This window comes from Piliocolobus tephrosceles, chromosome 12 (genome assembly GCF_002776525.5).
Source record: "Piliocolobus tephrosceles isolate RC106 chromosome 12, ASM277652v3, whole genome shotgun sequence".
Lineage (NCBI taxonomy): Eukaryota > Metazoa > Chordata > Mammalia > Primates > Cercopithecidae > Piliocolobus > Piliocolobus tephrosceles.
The window spans coordinates 99,514,726-99,532,433 of NC_045445.1; the positions used below are offsets into that span (position 1 = coordinate 99,514,726).

A 17,708-nucleotide genomic window follows, 5' to 3' on the forward strand; every position below is an offset into this window, starting at 1 on the left:
TTTTTATAAAATTCTAGGCCATACAAACAGAAAGCAGTCAGTGGTTGCAAGGGGATGGGAAGGTAGGAGGAAGGGATGGGATAGAGGGATGACAAAGGGACATGAGGAGACTTTTGGAGGTGATGCATATGTTCACTATCTTGATTCTTGTGATGGTTTCATGGGTGCATGCGTATGCCAAAAATCATCATATTATCTACACTTTAAATATGTATAGTCTACTGAATAACAATTATAACTCAATAAAGTCGTAGAAAAAAATTAGGCTGACAAGATTAAATAAAAAGTACTATGCAGGCCAGGTACAGTGGCTCACGCCTATAATCCCAGAACTTTGGGAGGCCAAGGCGGGTGGATCACTTGAGGTCAGGAGTTCAAGACCAGCCTGGCCAACGTGGTGAAGCCTCCTCTCTACTAAAAATACAAAAATTAGCAGGGCGTGGTGGTAGGTGCCTGTAGTCCCAACTACTGGGGAGGCCAAGGCATGAGATTCACTTGAATCTGTGGAGACACAGAAAAGGGTCAATCGAGTCTCCCCACTAAGAGCAAGGACACCCACATCTGTGGCTGGTGCTGTGCCAAGTTCTTTGAATTATCACATCTTCTGCTCCACAAGAAGAACTGTACTATTCAATTAGTTTTATTTGTAAATGAAAATCCAGCCTCCCCACCCGAAACCTTCTCCCCCAGAGTCCCTCCCAATAATCCTGATGAACAAATGAATGAAACAGTTAACAAAACAGATCAAGTGGACTGCAGCGACCTTTAAGAATACAACAGACTCAACAGGGAAGAGTCCATGGAGGTGGAGGCCCTGGTAGCTAACAAAAGTGGCAGCAGCACTTCCAGCCACAGCCACAGCAGTATTGCCCCAAGTGGCAGCAGCAGCAGCTCCCCTCACAGGTACCTCAGCGATCACAACCTCTCTGCCTCAACTCGGGGACCTGACAACACTGGGCAACTTCTCCATGATCAACAGCAACGTCATCATGTAGAACCTCCAGAGCACCAAGGTGGTGGTGTCCCAATTCTCCCAGAAAGCGAGGTGCAGCGGGGCTTCCGGGAGCAAGCTGGCCGTCCCAGCCCTCATGGAACAGCTCCTAGGTCTGCAGCAGCAGCAGGTCCACTAGTTGCAACTGATCGAATAGATTTGTCACTAAATATTGCTGTTGGCTTCTCAGAATGCAGACTTGCCAGCATCTTCTCGTCCTTCTCAAGGTACTTTACAAACATCTGCCAACCCCTTGTCCATGCTAAATTCCCATTTATCTCAGCAGCTGGCAGCAGCAGCTGGAATGGCTCAGAGCCTCACCAGCCAATCTGCCAGCATTAGTGGTATGAAACAGTTACCCCTAATCCAGCTACTTCAGAGTAGTTCTGGCAACACCATCATTCCATCCAACAGTGGCTTTTCTCCCAATATGAACATATTGGTGGTGTCAGTTACCACCCTGTCCTTGGAAAAAGTGGCTTCAAGTGCTGCGGTCTCCCATGTCAGTAACCCAGCAGTCTCATCATCATCCTCACCAGCTTTTGCAATAAGCAGTTTATTAAGTCCTGCATCTAATCCACTTCTACATCAGTTGGTCCCCGCTAACTCGGTTTTCCCCAGCCCTTTGCCCGACATCAGAACAACTACAGAGGATTTAGACTCCTTGTCTGCCTTGGCCCAGCAAAGAAAAAGCAAGCCACAAAATGTCACTGCCTTTGAAGTGAAAAGTACTTCCAATGAAGCATTCTTCAAACACAAGTGCAGATTCTGCACAAAGGTCTTTGAGAGTGACAGTGTCTTACAGATCTACTTGCATTCCCAAACTGGAAAGAGGCCGTTCAAGTACAACATCTGTGGGAATGGGTTCTCCACCAAGAAGAATCTGAAAGTCCACTTTCAGTGCCACAAAGAGAAATACACTCATACCCAGATGAACCCTTATCCTGTGCCTGAGCATTTGGACAATATCCCCATGAGTACCCACATCCCATACGGCATGTCCATCCTCCAGAGAAGCCAGTCACCAGCCGGTTAGACACCAAACCAGTCCTGGCCACTCTGACCACTTCAGTCGGCCTTCCATTGCCCCCAACCCTCCCAAGCCTCATACTCTTCATCAAGACAGAAGAGCCAGCCCCCATCCCTATTAGTCATTCTGCCACCAGTCCCACAGGTTTAGTCAAAAGTGACTCCAGGGTTGCCGAGCAGGCCACAAGAAACCTAGGTGGGCTCCCGGAGGAAGCTGAAGGGTCCACTCTGCCATCCTCCAGTGGCAAAAGCAAAGAGAGCGGTGTGGTCACCAACTCAGTCCTGACGGTGAGCAGTAGTGCCCTGAGCTCCCCAGCAGCAGACTGGGGGCCCCTGGGGAAGCACCACCACCTTCACCAACCCTTTGTTGTCACTCATGTACAAGCAGTTCAAGGCCAAGTTTCCTTTTGGGGGACTCTTGGACTCAGCCCAGGCATCAGAGACATCCAAGCTTCAGCCACTGGTAGAAAACATTGACAAAAGGCCACTGACCCCAGTGAATGCATCGTCTGCCACCCAGTTCTCAGCTGTCAGAGTGCCTTGTAAATGCACTATCGGACACACATTAGGGAGGGGCCTTTTAAGTGTAAGACCTGTGGCCAGGTTTTCATCACAAAAAGGAATCTTAAAACCCACTACAGGGTCCATCGTACTGTGCCCCTGCTCAGAGCCCAGCATTCCTGCCCCATCTACCAGAAGTTGACAGACGAACACTGTCATCCTGCAGCAGCACACTCGAATGCATATGGGAGGCCAGGTCTCCAACACCCCAGTCCCCAACAGTTACTCCGAGCCCATGGAGTCTGACACAGGCTCCTTCAATGAGAAAAATGTTGATGACCTAGACAAACTCTCCAATGAAAAAATAGAAGACTGTCCTGAGGGCAGCTTCCCTGATATGCCCATGTCTGCAGAAAACTCCCAAGACAGCTTATCTTCTTCACCTTTGCCCCTAGAAATGTTGAGCATCACTTCTTTGGAAAAATCAGATGAAGATGATGAATGCTGACCTAGTGGAGCAGCTGCGGACCAGCCTGAAGTCAGTGGAGAATGGGTCCATCCAGGATGATGTCCTGATCAACAATTCAGCCTCAGTGGGTGATGACATGGAGAGCCAAAGTGCTGGCAACCCAGCCATCTCAGAGTCTACATCTTCCATGCAGGCTCTATTCCCATCCAACAGCACCCAGGAGTTCCATAAGTCACCCAGCAAAGAGGAGAAACCACAGAGAGTGATCCCAGGCAAATTTGCCAATGGTTTGTCTTTCTTTTTTTTTTTTTTTTTGAGACGGGGACTCTCGCTCTGTCGCCCAGGCTGGAGTGCAGTGGCCGGATCTCAGCTCACTGCAAGCTCCGCCTCCCGGGTTTACGCCATTCTCCTGCCTCAGTCTCCCGAGTAGCTGGGACTACAGGCTCCCGCCACCTCGCCCAGCTAGTTTTATGTATTTTTTGGTAGAGACGGGGTTTCACCGTGTTAGCCAGGATGGTCTCGATCTCCTGACCTTGTGATCCGCCCGTCTCGCCTCCCAAAGTACTGGGATTACAGGCTTGAGCCACTGCACCCGGCCTGGTTTGTCTTTCATTCCAGTGAATGACGGGGCTTTGAATCTGACATCTAGTCACATAGAGAAAATCATCAAGGAAGATTCTTTGGGGACCCTCTTCCCTTTCGGAGACCAAGGTAAATTTAGAAACACTACTTGCAGCATTTGTGGCGAAATATTTGCTTGACAGAGTGCCTTGGTCATTCAGTATAGAAATCATACAAAAGAGAGACCATTTATTTGCAGTTTGCAATTGTGGCTTTTCCACAAAGGGTCATTTGAAGCAGCATGTGTTGACACGTCAGATGCAAGATCTACCATCACAGCTCTTTGAGCCCAGTTCAAACCTTGGCCCCAGTCAGAACTCTGTGGTGATTCCTGCCAACTCGTTGTCATCTCTCAGCAAAACGGAGATCAATGGCTTTGTGCATATTTCTCCTCAGGACAGTAAGGACACCCCCACCAGTCACATCCCTTCTGGGCCTCTGTCTTTCTCTGCCACATCCCCAGTTCTGCTCTTGGCTCTGCCCAGGAGAACTCCTAAGTAGCACTACTGCAACACATGTGGCAAAATCTCCTCCGCGTTGAGTGCCCTGCAGACCTCACACTGGAGAGAAACCCTTTGCTTGCACTATTTGTGGAAGAGCTTTCACGACAAAAGGTACAAAAGGTACACATGGGCACTCACATGTGGAATAACACCCCTGTGTGACAGAGTAGGCAGCTCTCTGGGGATGGGCCCATGACATTTCTAGGAGGCAATCCCATCAAGTTCCCAGAAATGCTCCATAAGGATTTGGTGGCAAGATCAGGAAGTGGGGATCCTTCCAGCTTCAGAATGCAGCACCGCATTCCAACGGGTTGACGATGAAGGCCAACGGGATCTCCGTCATTCAGAATGGTGGCATCCTCCAATTCCTGGAAGCCTTGACATTGGAAACAGCTCGCCTGTTAGTGGGCTGACAGGAAACCTGGAGAAGCTCCAGAAGTCAGAGCCCACTGCTTCTCTGGCCAGACTGGAGAAAATGGCAAGCAATCAGAAGAGAACCAACTTGCGCTTCACCTGCTTCATGGAGGACAAGTTAAAGCAGCTCCGACTGGAAACATAGCATTCATTCCTGTTCAGAATACAACCTATGGTGGCCTCCTACTCCTTGCCCCTATACCCCTTCCTTCTGGTTCCCCAGATCTATGAATTACAACATTATGAAGACATTCTTTTGTACCTTGTTCAACTTTGGAGTTCTAAGAAAGCTTATTTATTTAGCGATATAACCTTGCTTTGCAAACGGAATGAAAGTATTAACTTTGGTCTTCTGTATTGTGGACTAAATACTAATTAACTAGAGTGCTGTAAACTTGCTGTGATATTTATGGCAATTGCAAGTTGCCCTGCTAGGAAGTTGTAATCTGGCATTAACTTATTTTTTATATCCACTTTAATATGAATCTGGTGTTGACGCAATGCCTCGGTGATGCATTAGATCTCTAAACAGATTTAAGGAAAGGACTGAAAGTACAGACTGAACAGTGTGGTTGTTTGACAGGTTTGTTTTTTTATTTTTATTCAAAAATTCAACCTTTTTTTGTTTTGTAGATTTAACCATTTCCATTTTGAATTGCTATTTGTATTGTGCTTTTTACATGCATCATCTTCAATATTGATACATTTCTGCACAGTGATAAGCGCGCAGAATTCTTTAGAGAAACAATAGTTGTTTTGGTAGTTGAACTGAGACGTTACATTTTGCCGTATAGGTATATTCACAATAGAAAATTTGTGCTAGAATTTCACAAGGCTGCTAAGCATAGCATCTTGAACAACATTCAGTAGAGAAAATGTAAATGCTCTTGTATATACAATAAGAAATGTCACTTTCATTCAAATGTACATATGTTCCTTACAAGAGTAAATGCTTCTTCTTGATCAAGAGCGCAGGAATAGAGTTTATTTTGTATTAGGTATGGAAGAAAAAAAATGGACTGTTATATGCACTTTCTTGGAAAGTTGAAAGGAAAGGGGAGGAGTTCAGTTTCATTTAATACTTATTAACAACAGATAAACTGTAATTTTACTCAAGCAGTCAAATACATTTTTTTGCAACAGAAAAAAAAGCCCTGTGCAGTTTCCAAAGGGAAGTTAAACTTGCAGGTTACAGAGATGTCAAAGCAAACTACAAAAATAATAAAATAAAATAAAAATAGGCCGGGCACTGTGGCTCACGCCTGTAATCCCAGCACTTTGGGAGGCTGAGGAGGTGGATCACCTAAGGTCAGGAGTTCGAGACCAGCCTGGCCAACATGGTAAAACCCCGTCTCTATTAAAAATACAAAAATTAGCTGAGCATAGTGGCGCGAGCCTGTAATCCCAGCTACTCAGGAGGCTGAGGCAGGAGAATCTCTTGAACCCGGGAGGCGGAGGTTGCAGTCAGCCAAGATTGTGCCACTGCACTCCAGCCTGGCGACAGAGTGAGAGTCTATCTCAAATAAATAAAAATAAAGATTAAAAATAGGGATGTCAAAGCAAAATTACACTCTAAAAATACACTGTTCTAAACTTCATCATAACTGGAAAAAAATGTAATCGGTATTTACATGGCAAGAGTGAAATGTAGTTCTACATCTAGTAGGCACTGGTTCAATAAAACTGAAGTAAACCTTGGGTGGAGGCTTGGGCCTATTCCCTCCTTTGCTGGTTCACTGGGTTAACATTGGTCTCTTCTGAACCTGAAATCAATGCGTTCCTTAAGTCTCTTCATTCATTCTCTGCTCTCTCCAAGATTCTTTATGCTCAGGCTATGATTAGCCCAAGGACAGGACTATGTTTCTCTCCCAAGCTCCCATCCTATATCGCTACCTGGATGTTCCCATTCAGATGTCCTGAAATCACATTAAATGCAATATGTCCCCAATTCAGTTTCTTCTACAAACTTCCACAGTTCCCAAGTTCCGTGCAATCCAGTCTACTCTGTCCCCTGTTCTCAGATATCTTGTAAGCAAGGGATTACCAGTGGGTCATGATGAACTGGATGAAGATGGGGAGCTGTACAGGATATTGAGCAACTGTAGTGTCCACAGCACACCTGGAAGGCCATCTGTCACTTATGCCACCTAGATGAGAGCCCTGGTGTCTTAAAATCTACCTTCATGGGTATCCTGTAGATTTCATTCAGGAGGGTGGGAAACAGCAGGAACAGAATGCTGGTTTCAGATGGTGACAGTCTGGAGGCCACTGATGTTCTGGTCAATATACAGTTTTCAGCTCTGCTACAAAGAGTTTCAAATGAAAGTAGGGAGTTTGGGGGTCTATTCTCATTTGTACCCTGTATATTTGTGTGGTGCTTACCCAGGGCTCAGGATGGGAGTACTGGGGCCTCAGGCACAGGGTCTCTCAGGCACCCCACTAACATGGGATCAGAAGGGACGGCTGCTTTCCCTTGGCATCTGGACATGTACCCCTGTAAATTGCCTGTTGGTGCGGGGTCCCTCAGTCTGGGGACAGAATTCCCCCCACACAAACTTTCCATTAAGTGAAACAGGACCTTCAATGTCTGCAAAGCACCAGGGGGGCTGTACCAGTTCATCATACAGGCTCCTAGAGACATGTCTAACATTTTTTTCCCAAGAACTGGGACGCTCCTGGCCTTCCCAACAATGAGTGTGGCCTCCGCAGGGCAGTGGCCCAGAACACAGAGTCTACTGCAGCCCGCAGGCCTGCAAGCACAGCCTTGGGGCTTACAGGAGCTCTGTGAGTGTCAGGCTAATCCCTGAAGGGAGGGAAGAACAGAGGGAGGTCTCTCAGCCCACTGGTGAGGAGATTGGCTGGGGCAGCTGGCTTCATGGTGCATTTGGGTATACCCCAGCTGGGCCCACAGAAGACACATTCATTTATTGATGTATATGATGCATACCCCATATTACCAGAGTAATTTACAGGTTGTGAAGCATGCCATTTCATATATCGCTTCATCTTCACAAACACTAGTGAAGTTAGAATCATTGCTCTGATTTTTCAAATGAGGAAACAAGCTCAGAGAAGTCCAATGGCTTGTCCCTATCACACAGCCTGATGGAGAGAAGTCACAAAAATACCTCTATCTTCTCACTGGCCGATTCGCTAATGCTACATTTGGTTCCCATTTGCGAGTTAATTAAATAATGTTAGCATTTATAATTGCACTATTTACAGACAATGAAGAGAAGCTTTGGGGGGAAAGTTGCCTTTCTAAATCTCTCTTTCTCTCTTTCTCTCTTTGCCCCTCCCTCCTTTACTTCCCCTGAACTACATAGTACAATTGTTTCCTGCCCCAAAGTGCAGGCAACTAATTGTGCGATGAAGTGTTCTTAAATGCAAAGCAGATCTGAAGAAAAGGTTTGTTGGGTAGAGAAAAGGTTTGGTATGCACACAATCATACAGCTTCATATCTATAACCACAATGCCTGAGTTTCACCATCAGAAATTTAGGTCATGGGATAAGAATTTTACACTGGCCCAATAACATTATCCCCAGATTCAAAAATTGGTCTTAAAGGCCATATGTTTTCAGATATTATCAATCCCACAAAGACATGAAAGGGCTTATTTGTTTGTCAGCCCTTAGTTGCAGAGAGAACTGGAAGGCCACGAGAGAAGGCTATAGCTGCTGGGAGGAAAGGAAAGTTCTAGACCTTGAATCCCAGCCCCAGGAGACCAGGCAGAACCACAGCAGTGGCAGGAGGTCATTGGATACTGGGAGGCAGGGAGGCTCAGAGAGGAGAGACAGAGGAGGGATACAAGAAGACAGGGTTGTGTGGGGGCCACAGGCCAAGTGTCGTAGAGAACAGAGCCCACAACAGCTCACCCTGAATTCAGGCTGAGGCTCAGTCACTTCTGCCTATAACACAGTCCTCCCTTTCCACATCTGTTTCCATAAAGCTAAAATGAGGATACGTATGAGGGTTGTGGTGTGGTGGGTGAAATAAGATGCTATGTGTGGAAGTCATTTGAAAATTGTCAGATGGGCCTGGCACAGTGGCTCACACCTGTAATCCCAACACTTTGGGAGGCGGAGGTGGGCGGATCACCTGAGGTCAGGAGTTTGAGACCAGACTGACCAACATGATAAAAGCCCATCTCTACTAAAAATACAAACATTAGCTGGGTGTGGTGGCAGGCGCCTGTAATCCTAGCTACTCAGGAGGCTGAGGCAGGAGAATCGCTTGAACCTGGGAGGCAGAGGTTGCGGTGAGCAGAGATGGCACCATTGCAGTCCAACCTGGGCAACAAGAGCAAGACTCTGTCTCAAAAAACAAAACAAAAAAAAAAAACAAAACAAAAAGAAAGAAAAGTTTCAGATGCTCTACAAACACACATTAGAAATAGTTGAATGACAGGGGCTTGCCAGAAGCCCCTGATCCCTGGTTGTGCGTGCGCGTGTGTGTGTGTGTGTGTGTGTGGTGTGTGTGTGTGTGTGTGTGTTAGAGAGAGCAAGAGAGAGAGAGAAAGAAAGAGAGAGAGAGAGAGAGAAAACTTCCACAGGGACCTGCATGCCATTCATTCCACAAGGATATACAGAAGCTGACCCCTGTCCTGCTGGCACCAAGTTGTCTGATGCTGGGCAGTTCAGAATGTAACTTTGCCTTCTGGTGTGAGATCACACAAACAGCACTGGGCCCTGCAGAAAATACCCACAGGCCCTTGGAGTCACAGTCTCAATAGTTCCAAACACTCATGCACTGTGCCCTATGTACTCCAGTTTTAAAAATAGAATCTTAACCTCTAAACTGGCTATACTAGACCCAGATTAAAGTGAGTGCTGTTTAGAATAAATACTTCAATCTTATCAGGATTGATAATATCTAACAACGGCCAAGGTGCTACAGTTGCAGCACTCTGGGCCAAGGTGGGAGGACTGCTTGAGACTAGGAGTTGGAGGTTACATTGAGCTATGATCTCACCACTGCACTCCAGCCTGGACAACAGAGCAAGACCTTGTCTCTAACACACCTACATATATACATACATATAAACAAGTGGGCCAGAGGCAGTGGCTTAGGTCTGTAATCCCAACAATTTGGGAAGCTGAGGCAGGTGGATCACTTGAGGTCAGGATTTCGAGACCAGCCTGGACAACATGGCAAAACCCCGTCTCTACTAAAAATACAAAAATTTTAGCCATAGGAGTGATGGCACATGCCTGTAATCCCAGCTATTCAGGAGGCTGAGGCCCAAGAGTTGCTTCAATCCGGGAGATAGAGGTTGCAGTGAGCCAAGATCATGCCACTGCACTCCAGCCTGGGCAGCAGAGCCAGACCCTGTCTTAAAAAAAGGGGGGAGGGAGGGGCGTGTCAGAATGATGTTTAAATTTTGAGATAACATTATTGGAAGAGTGCAATAACTGACATTGAAAAGGACACTGATTTGTTTCTAAATCATAAAGTTTTATGGATTGTCTTGTGCATAAAACATTTTAGCCGCCAGTTGTGGTGGCTCACACCTGTAATCCTAGCACTTTGGGAGACTGAGGTGGGTGGATCATTTGAGGTCAGGAGTTCAAAACCAGCCTGGCCAACATGGCGAAACTCTGTCTCTACAAAAAATGCAAAACATTAGCAGGGTGTGCTGGCCCGCGCCTGTAATCCCAGCTACTCTGGGGGCTGAGGCAGGAGAGTCGCTTGAACCCTGAAGGCAGAGGTTGCAGTGAGCCGAGATCGCGCCACTGTACTCCAGCCTGGGTGACAGAGCGGGACTCTGTCTCAAAAAATAAAATAAATTTTTTTAGCTTCTTTGTTGTCATCTCTAACCAATGATTGTAACCGCTGTACTGTAACCTCCAATGAAAAATGACAACTCCAACTGAGAAATCCCCCTCCTTTCCCCTAAGCTTTCTTATCAAAGCCTTCCAACTTGTAACAGACTCTTAACACCAACTTTTTGTTGGTGTGTCTTCCCAGGTCAGTCCTCACATTTGACTTCCAATAAACCTTTATGAAATTATTTCTGCCTCAACAGCCTTAATTTTGGTCAACACAGTGATTATTAAACTGTCAAACAAAAAGAAGACTCCACTTTGTCACCAAAATCAAAATCAAGGGTTAAATTTGTGAGGGGGGTGGGGAGAAGGGGGTAGCAGAGAGATCCAGCCACTCCTCTGAGATACTCATGACGGTCACTGCTAGAGTCTGTACCTGCTGCACCTTTTGTACCCTCTGTACCAGCTGAAAACCAACCATGATATTCTGATATAATAGGAAATGCATATTTAGACTTCATCTCCTGTTCCTGGCACAGAGTTTCTAAAACCCTTGTAATTTCCTGAGTGACAGGGATGGTAGAAGCATCTTTTGTTATAATATTTGGTCTTAGTCCCCGGTTCCTAACACAAGGCTCTTGGAATCTCTGGAGTGATGAATGTCTTCTGTATGCTAATAATATGACTGGTGGCTGAGAGTGCTAGGTAGCTTCAGGATGGGCTGGTCACGGGAAAACTATGGCAGGATTAGAGGGTTAGGACTTTCCTCCCCACCTGCAACCTCTAAGGAGGAGAGAGGGGCTAGAGATTGAGTCGATCACCAATGGTCAATGGTTTAATCATAATGAAGCCTCCATAAGAACCCATAAAGTGCTGAAAGACTTCCATGGTTTTAATCCATTTCCCAACTATTTAATTTTGGGCAAGTTGCCTAAACTCTCTGTGCTTCAGTTTTACTCTCTGTAAAATGGGAAAATAAAGGCACCTTCCTGACAGTGTTACTGTGGAGATGAAATGATTTAGCACAGGTAAAGTGTCTGTAACAGAGCCCAGCTGCCCATTGAGAGTTATAAGGCCCTCGGGACAACGGCTTCTGCCACAGATAGACAGGGTTTGAGCCTTGAATTCATTATCCACTAGTTGAGTGACCTGGAAGCAAGATCACATATGATCTCTGTGCCCCAGTTGCTTTATCTGTAAAACAGAGGTCATAATGGGGCCAGCACCTCCTCAAAAGATATTGTGAGAATTAAGTTAGAAAATTTCCAAAAAGCAGTTAGCACATCCCCAGCACTAAATACCTAAACAACAGCAAGAGTGTTCATAATTAATTAGCTAAACTGATGCTACCTGGCGAGCCCAGTGTCTCTTCTTGGGTAAGTCAATGCTGTTCCACTTGCCTGGTGTCTTAGTGGTTTTGTGTTGCTGTTACAGAATACTTGACACTGGGTAACTTATAAAGAAAAGGAATTTATTTCTTATGGTTCTGGAGGCTAAGTTCAAGGTTGAGGGAGCACATCTAGGTAGGATGGTCTCGCTGGTGGGGACTCTCCAAGAGTCCTCAGGCGGTGCAGATAGGTATCACATGGCAAGGGGGCTGAGTGTGCTAGTTAAGGTCTCTTTTCCTCTTCTTATAGGGCCACCAGTCCCATTCCCATGGTAACCCGTTAATTCATTAACCCTTTAATCCATTCGTGACGGCAGAGCCCTCATGGCCCAATCACCTCTCAAAGGTCTCACCTCTCCACATTACCAAATTGGGAATTAAACTTCAACATAAATTTTGGAGAGGACAAATACTCAAACCATAGCAGTGACCTGTCCTCTCTGAGTCTCATTCAAATGCCCACCTTGGAGGACATCTGTGCATCTTAGTGATGTTTGCAATGTGCCTGGCTTCCAGCCATTCTTCAACAAGAGTTTTCTGAGAATCTGCTATGTGTCTGAGTGCTGTTCTAGGTGCTAGGGATACAACAGAGAACAAAACCAACAAAGTCCCTGACTCACCCCAGAGGCTACAGTAAAACTCTGGAGCCCAGACCAAACTGGCAGAAAGTTAAGAATTCTTCCTGAACTCAGCATCCCAGATTTCCAGGCTATGGTCAAGACCAGGTGATAAAAATTTCTCCTTTCCAAGTTTAGATTAACAGGAGAAAACATTTGTATGAAGTTAGTTCTCTGGGTTTGTGTGACTTTGATCATTTCTTATTGATCCATCTCTCTCTCAAAGGGTAGCCACAATATTCTTTTGTCTCTGTCTTTTGTGTCATTTGTCATAAGAGGAAGAATCATAGGGTAAAATGCAGGCATACATCCTATAACCCTGTTGTTTGAGTCAGTCTCACAGATTGGTGAGTTTACAGTTCTCAACCAGACCAGTTTCCATTTGAACCAACTTTGCTGTGGGTCACCAATGTTTTAAAAAGATGAGATTTTTCTTCCATCTTATCTTGTGTCTTGAGAGCTTGGCTTGGATCCAGTGAGAGCACGTTCTCCCTGGTTTTTCTGCTGGAGTTGCAGGTTGTTGGGCTTGCATCTGTAGGTGGTGAGCTATCAGGATGAGGACCCGAGATACTTTGCCTAGCAACTGTGCCAGTTTTCAGAGCTGAGTCTGCATCTTTTCTCTTTGCCGCCTATTTGTGCTAGGGAAAGTCCTATCCTAGTATTGCCTACCTGGTGTCACAGATTAGTGGTCTGTGATTAAAGGTGTCTCACTTTTGTGGAAGACTGGAGTTTCTTTACCACCTGTGACAACGAATGTCTTCATATTCCATGTCTATCTTTGGGAGTGACCTATTCGGAATCACAGGGGCAACATCATCTGCACCCATTTCAGGGATGTCTCTTTTGTCCATGGTAAAAACTTATTCTCAGCCTGGAAATTTGCCTCTGGGTCTTTCCATCAAAAGGCTTTACGGTTTCTGGGAGTAGGTGTATCATTCAGAGGTCCTATCCACTGATGGCCAGACACAGATCCTTTGGTTTGACATCTAAAATAATCTTTAGAGAGCTCTCATCCGAAACAAATATCCTCTTGGTACCTATGGAAAGATCGGATGCAAAGAAGAAAAAAAGAAATGGGAGAGTGCACTTCTGAGAGCAAAAACCCCGTTAACTAGATTAGGAAGCAGAAATCAGACTTAGAATAAAAGTCACGAATTACAAAAGACACTCGGGAAGGTGTGGGACTTATACAAACACTGATAGCCAGCAACTAGCTAACAAAGTCCCCCAACCTCTGACCCCCCAAGAATACACAGCAAGGTTGTTTTACTGCCCCTTACTCTATAACCAGTCCCCATCAGCTCCAGGCATTCCCACGCAATTCCCATTGTGGATGCATTTTGGACCCCCACCACAAAGAAATCTGCACTTTCTAAAAAACGTAAGTAACAATTGCCCTGGGTTGCCAACAGTAAGCAAATGTGCCCCTAAATCCCTTCTCAGAGAAAATTTACAACTTTTCTCTGTCTCTTGGAGTTATAAATCTTACCATATTTTGAAAACGTAAACATCCAGGCCTGGTGCGGGGTCTCACATCTGAAATCCCAGCACTTTGGGAGGCCAGGGCAGATTGATCCCTTGAGCCCAGGAGTCCGAGACCAGCCTGGGCAACGTAGTGAAAAGCCCATCTCTACAAAAAAATGCAAAGTTAGCCGGACATAGTGGGGTGCACCTGTGGTCCCAGCTAATGAGGTTTAATGAGGTATTATTTATACCCTTATTATTATTTTTATTTATTTATTTTTTTTTTTTGAGACGGAGTCTTGCTCTGTCGCCCGAGCTGGAGTGCAGTGGCCAGATCTCAGCTCACTGCAAGCTCCGCCTCCCGGGTTTACGCCATTCTCCTGCCTCAGCCTCCCGAGCAGCTGGGACTACAGGCGCCCGCCACCTCGCCCGGCTAGTTTTTTGTATTTTTAGTAGAGACGGGGTTTCACCGTGTTAGCCAGGATGGTCTCGATCTCCTGACCTCGTGATCCGCCCGTCTCGGCCTCCCAAAGTGCTGGGATTACAGGCTTGAGCCACCGCGCCCGGCTATACCCTTATTAAACAGGTAACCTTAATTTGTCCATCTGCCAAAAACACAATTTGGATTTGACTATTGTATATAAACTAGTGAGCTTTTTATTACTACTTTTGCCTGATTCATAGCTAAAAATTTTAAATGAAAGCTATAAGATCTCTATTTGCATTTGCCTGTACATTTGTCTATGTATGTATGTATATATGCTATGTATATGTGGTATTTTCTACCTTGCAATAGTACTGTCAAAATTAACTCATAAAATCCTGTAAAAGAGCTCTGCTTTAATTGGCCTAAAATAAATTAAACACTTATGTAAATTAAGCATTTCTAGAACTCTTAGAAAACTAGAATCCAATCCATTTTATTTTTAATTCACAGAATCTAGGATAATCTTTGGTAAATAAAGTTAGGTTAAAATTGCTGAGTTAAGATTTTTGGTTAGGTCAGGTGTAGTGGCTTGCACCTGTAATTTCAGCACTTTGGGAGACTGAGAAGGGAGGATCGCTTGAGCCCAGGAGTTTGAGATCAGCCTGGGCAACCTAGTGAAACCCCATCACTACAAAAAATACAAAAATTAGCCAGGCGTGGTGGTGGGAGGCTAAGGTGAAAGGATCACCTGAGCTCAGGAAGGCCGAGGCTGTAGTGAGCCATAACTGTTCCACTGTACTCCAGCCTGAGCAACAAAATGAGACACTGCCTCAAAAAAAAAAAAAAAAGATTATTGGTTAAATAAAAACAGCATGTCTTCAGGGTTGATGGCATTAAATATTATACAGACATGTGATTTTATTCTCTTGGGTTTACAGGTTAAATAATGTTATATTACCTCTACCAGGTATTTAAGATTTAAAAATTATAAATTTAAGCTAAAAACCAAATGTACAATAAAAACAAATTGCTGGTGGGTGGGGCAGGAGGATCACTTGAGGCTAGAAGTTCAAGGCCAGCCTGGGCAACAAGGTGAAACCCCCTCTCTACAAAAAATGCAAAAATTAGCCGGGTGTGGTGGCATGCACCCATAGTCCTAGCTACCAGGGAGCCTGAGGTGGAAGGATCACTTGAGCCCAGGAGGTGGAGATTGCAGTGAGCCATGATGGCGCCACTGCACTCCAGCCTGGGCAACAGAGTGAGACCCTGTCTCAAAATAAATAAATAAATAAATAAATAAATTGCTTGTGTTTATCAAGCACACCAGTAAAAACAAATCTGGGGAGCCATATGTTTAATTTTTTGGGTGCTTTGTTCTGTAATGTTTGATACTTGCCTAATATACATGTGTTATAAAATTGGTCAGCAAGAAAAAGAACTTAAGATGATAGCTAGCTTTGCTTAACGCCTTGTGAAATTTTCATGAACAATTCATGCATAGTTGTTAACAAGTGAATTAAATGAATATAAGTGGGATAAAAGTTTATAAATAAACCTTCCAACAATAACTATTGTATGTTTTCTTGATTGATTGATTGATTTTGAGACAGAGTCTCACTCTGTCACCTAGGCTGGCGTGCAGTGGTATGATCTCACATCACTGCAACCTGCACCTCCTGGGTTCAAGCAATTCTCCTGCCTCAGCCTCCCGAGTAGCTGGGACTAAGGCACCTACCACCACGCCCAGCAATTTTTTTTCCTTTTTTTTTTTTTTTTTGTATTTTTAGTAGAGACAGAGTTTCATCATGTTGGCCAGGCTGGTCTTGAACTCCTGACCTCAGATCTTCTGCCCTCCCCCCCCCCAGCCTCCCAAAGTGCTAGGATTACAGGCGTGAACCACCTCGCCCAGTCTATTACATGTTTTATAATATGTTTGCTTGAAAATGGTTCCAAAATCTTTTTGGTAACTTGAAATCCTAAAAGTATACTAAGTTACATTAAATGATAGATAATCATTGAATATCTAGATCATTAACAAATAATATAAAACACTGCAATATCAATTGCTAAACATAAGTTTAAATTCATCTACTTTTGGTTTCTTAATTTTTACAGAGCTACTAAAGATATTGGAACCTGTTGCTAAAAATATCCTTTGCCACATCAAAAAATTATACTACAAGAAAGCGTATATCTCTAGGAATTATGAAAGGGTGTATCCATAAATTTGCTAATCTACTACAAAATGTTGGTATATGACAGTTTACACTTCCTTGCTTTCTAATTTTAACTGAGAATGAAGACTACTAAGGGTTAAGAATTCTAATCAATATATTTAACTACCAGGAATAATAAGGATAAAGAAAAAATTTCTATATGCAAAGTGTGCAAGGAAAGTAAGATGTGCTTCGGTAAGGAAAGATATGAGGTATGAAGGGTGCATTTTTGTTAAGGGAAAAGGAGAGAAATTTTGTTCTAGTTTAGGGGTTACTTAAATTTTGTTTTGAAAGGGGAAAATAAAGGACAAAAACACAAAACCTGAAATGGATATAAAATGTAAAGAAAGAGACAGAGAGACACACAGAGAGAGAATCTTATCTCCTGTGGTAGAACAGGCCTTAGCCTGTCATTTCAGCTTGTCATTTTAATGACAATTAAATTGTCATCTATTTTAATTGAATGAGTTTATTATAAGAGTTTTTAAAATTAGATTTAATATCAATAATGTACTATACAAAACTATAATTTGAATTTCTTTCTCTATTAAAATGAAAAAATTGGATTATTGTAAGGAGGTTTTCTTTACCTATTGAGTAAGTAATAGAAAACAATGATTCTGTGTCTTTTCAAATAATTTCAAACATACACTTAGATAAAAGGAACAAGTTTTAGTGTTTGAAAACACAGTAGGGTGACTATAGTTAACAATTTTTTGTATATTTCAAAAACAGCTAGAAGTGACCAGGCATGGTGGCTCATGCTTATAATTCCAGCACTTTAGAAGGCTGACACGGGAGGATCGCTTGAGCTCAGGAGTTCAAGACCAGCCTGGGCAATATAGTGAGACCTCATCTCTACAAATAATTTAAAAAGTTAGCTAGGCATGGTGGCATATGCCTGTGATCCCAGCTACTCAGGAGGCTGAGGTGGGAGGATCAGTTGAGACTGGGCAGTTGAAGCTGCAGTGAGCCATGATGGCACCATTGCACTCTAGACTGGGCAACAGATCAAGACCCTGTGTTAAGGAAAAAAACAAAGGCTAGAAGAGAAGATTTGAAATATTCCTAACACAAAGAAATGATAAATGTTTGACATGATAGAAGTCCTAAGTACCCTGACTTGAACTAAGTATGCATGTATCAAAATATCACCTGTCCCCCACAAATATGTGCAGTTATTATGTATCAATAAAAGTTTTTAAAAGTTATTTTCTGGCCGGGCGCGGTGGCTCAAGCCTGTAATCCCAGCACTTTGGGAGGCTGAGACGGGCGGATCACGAGGTCAGGAGATCGAGACCA

General features: G+C 44.1%; 1 pseudogene; it reads left to right on the plus strand.

Moving 5' to 3' along the window:
* Window positions 1-511: 511 nt before the first annotated feature.
* On the plus strand, window positions 512-4,673 carry LOC111535777 (annotated as a pseudogene).
* The last annotated feature ends 13,035 nt before the right edge of the window (window positions 4,674-17,708 follow it).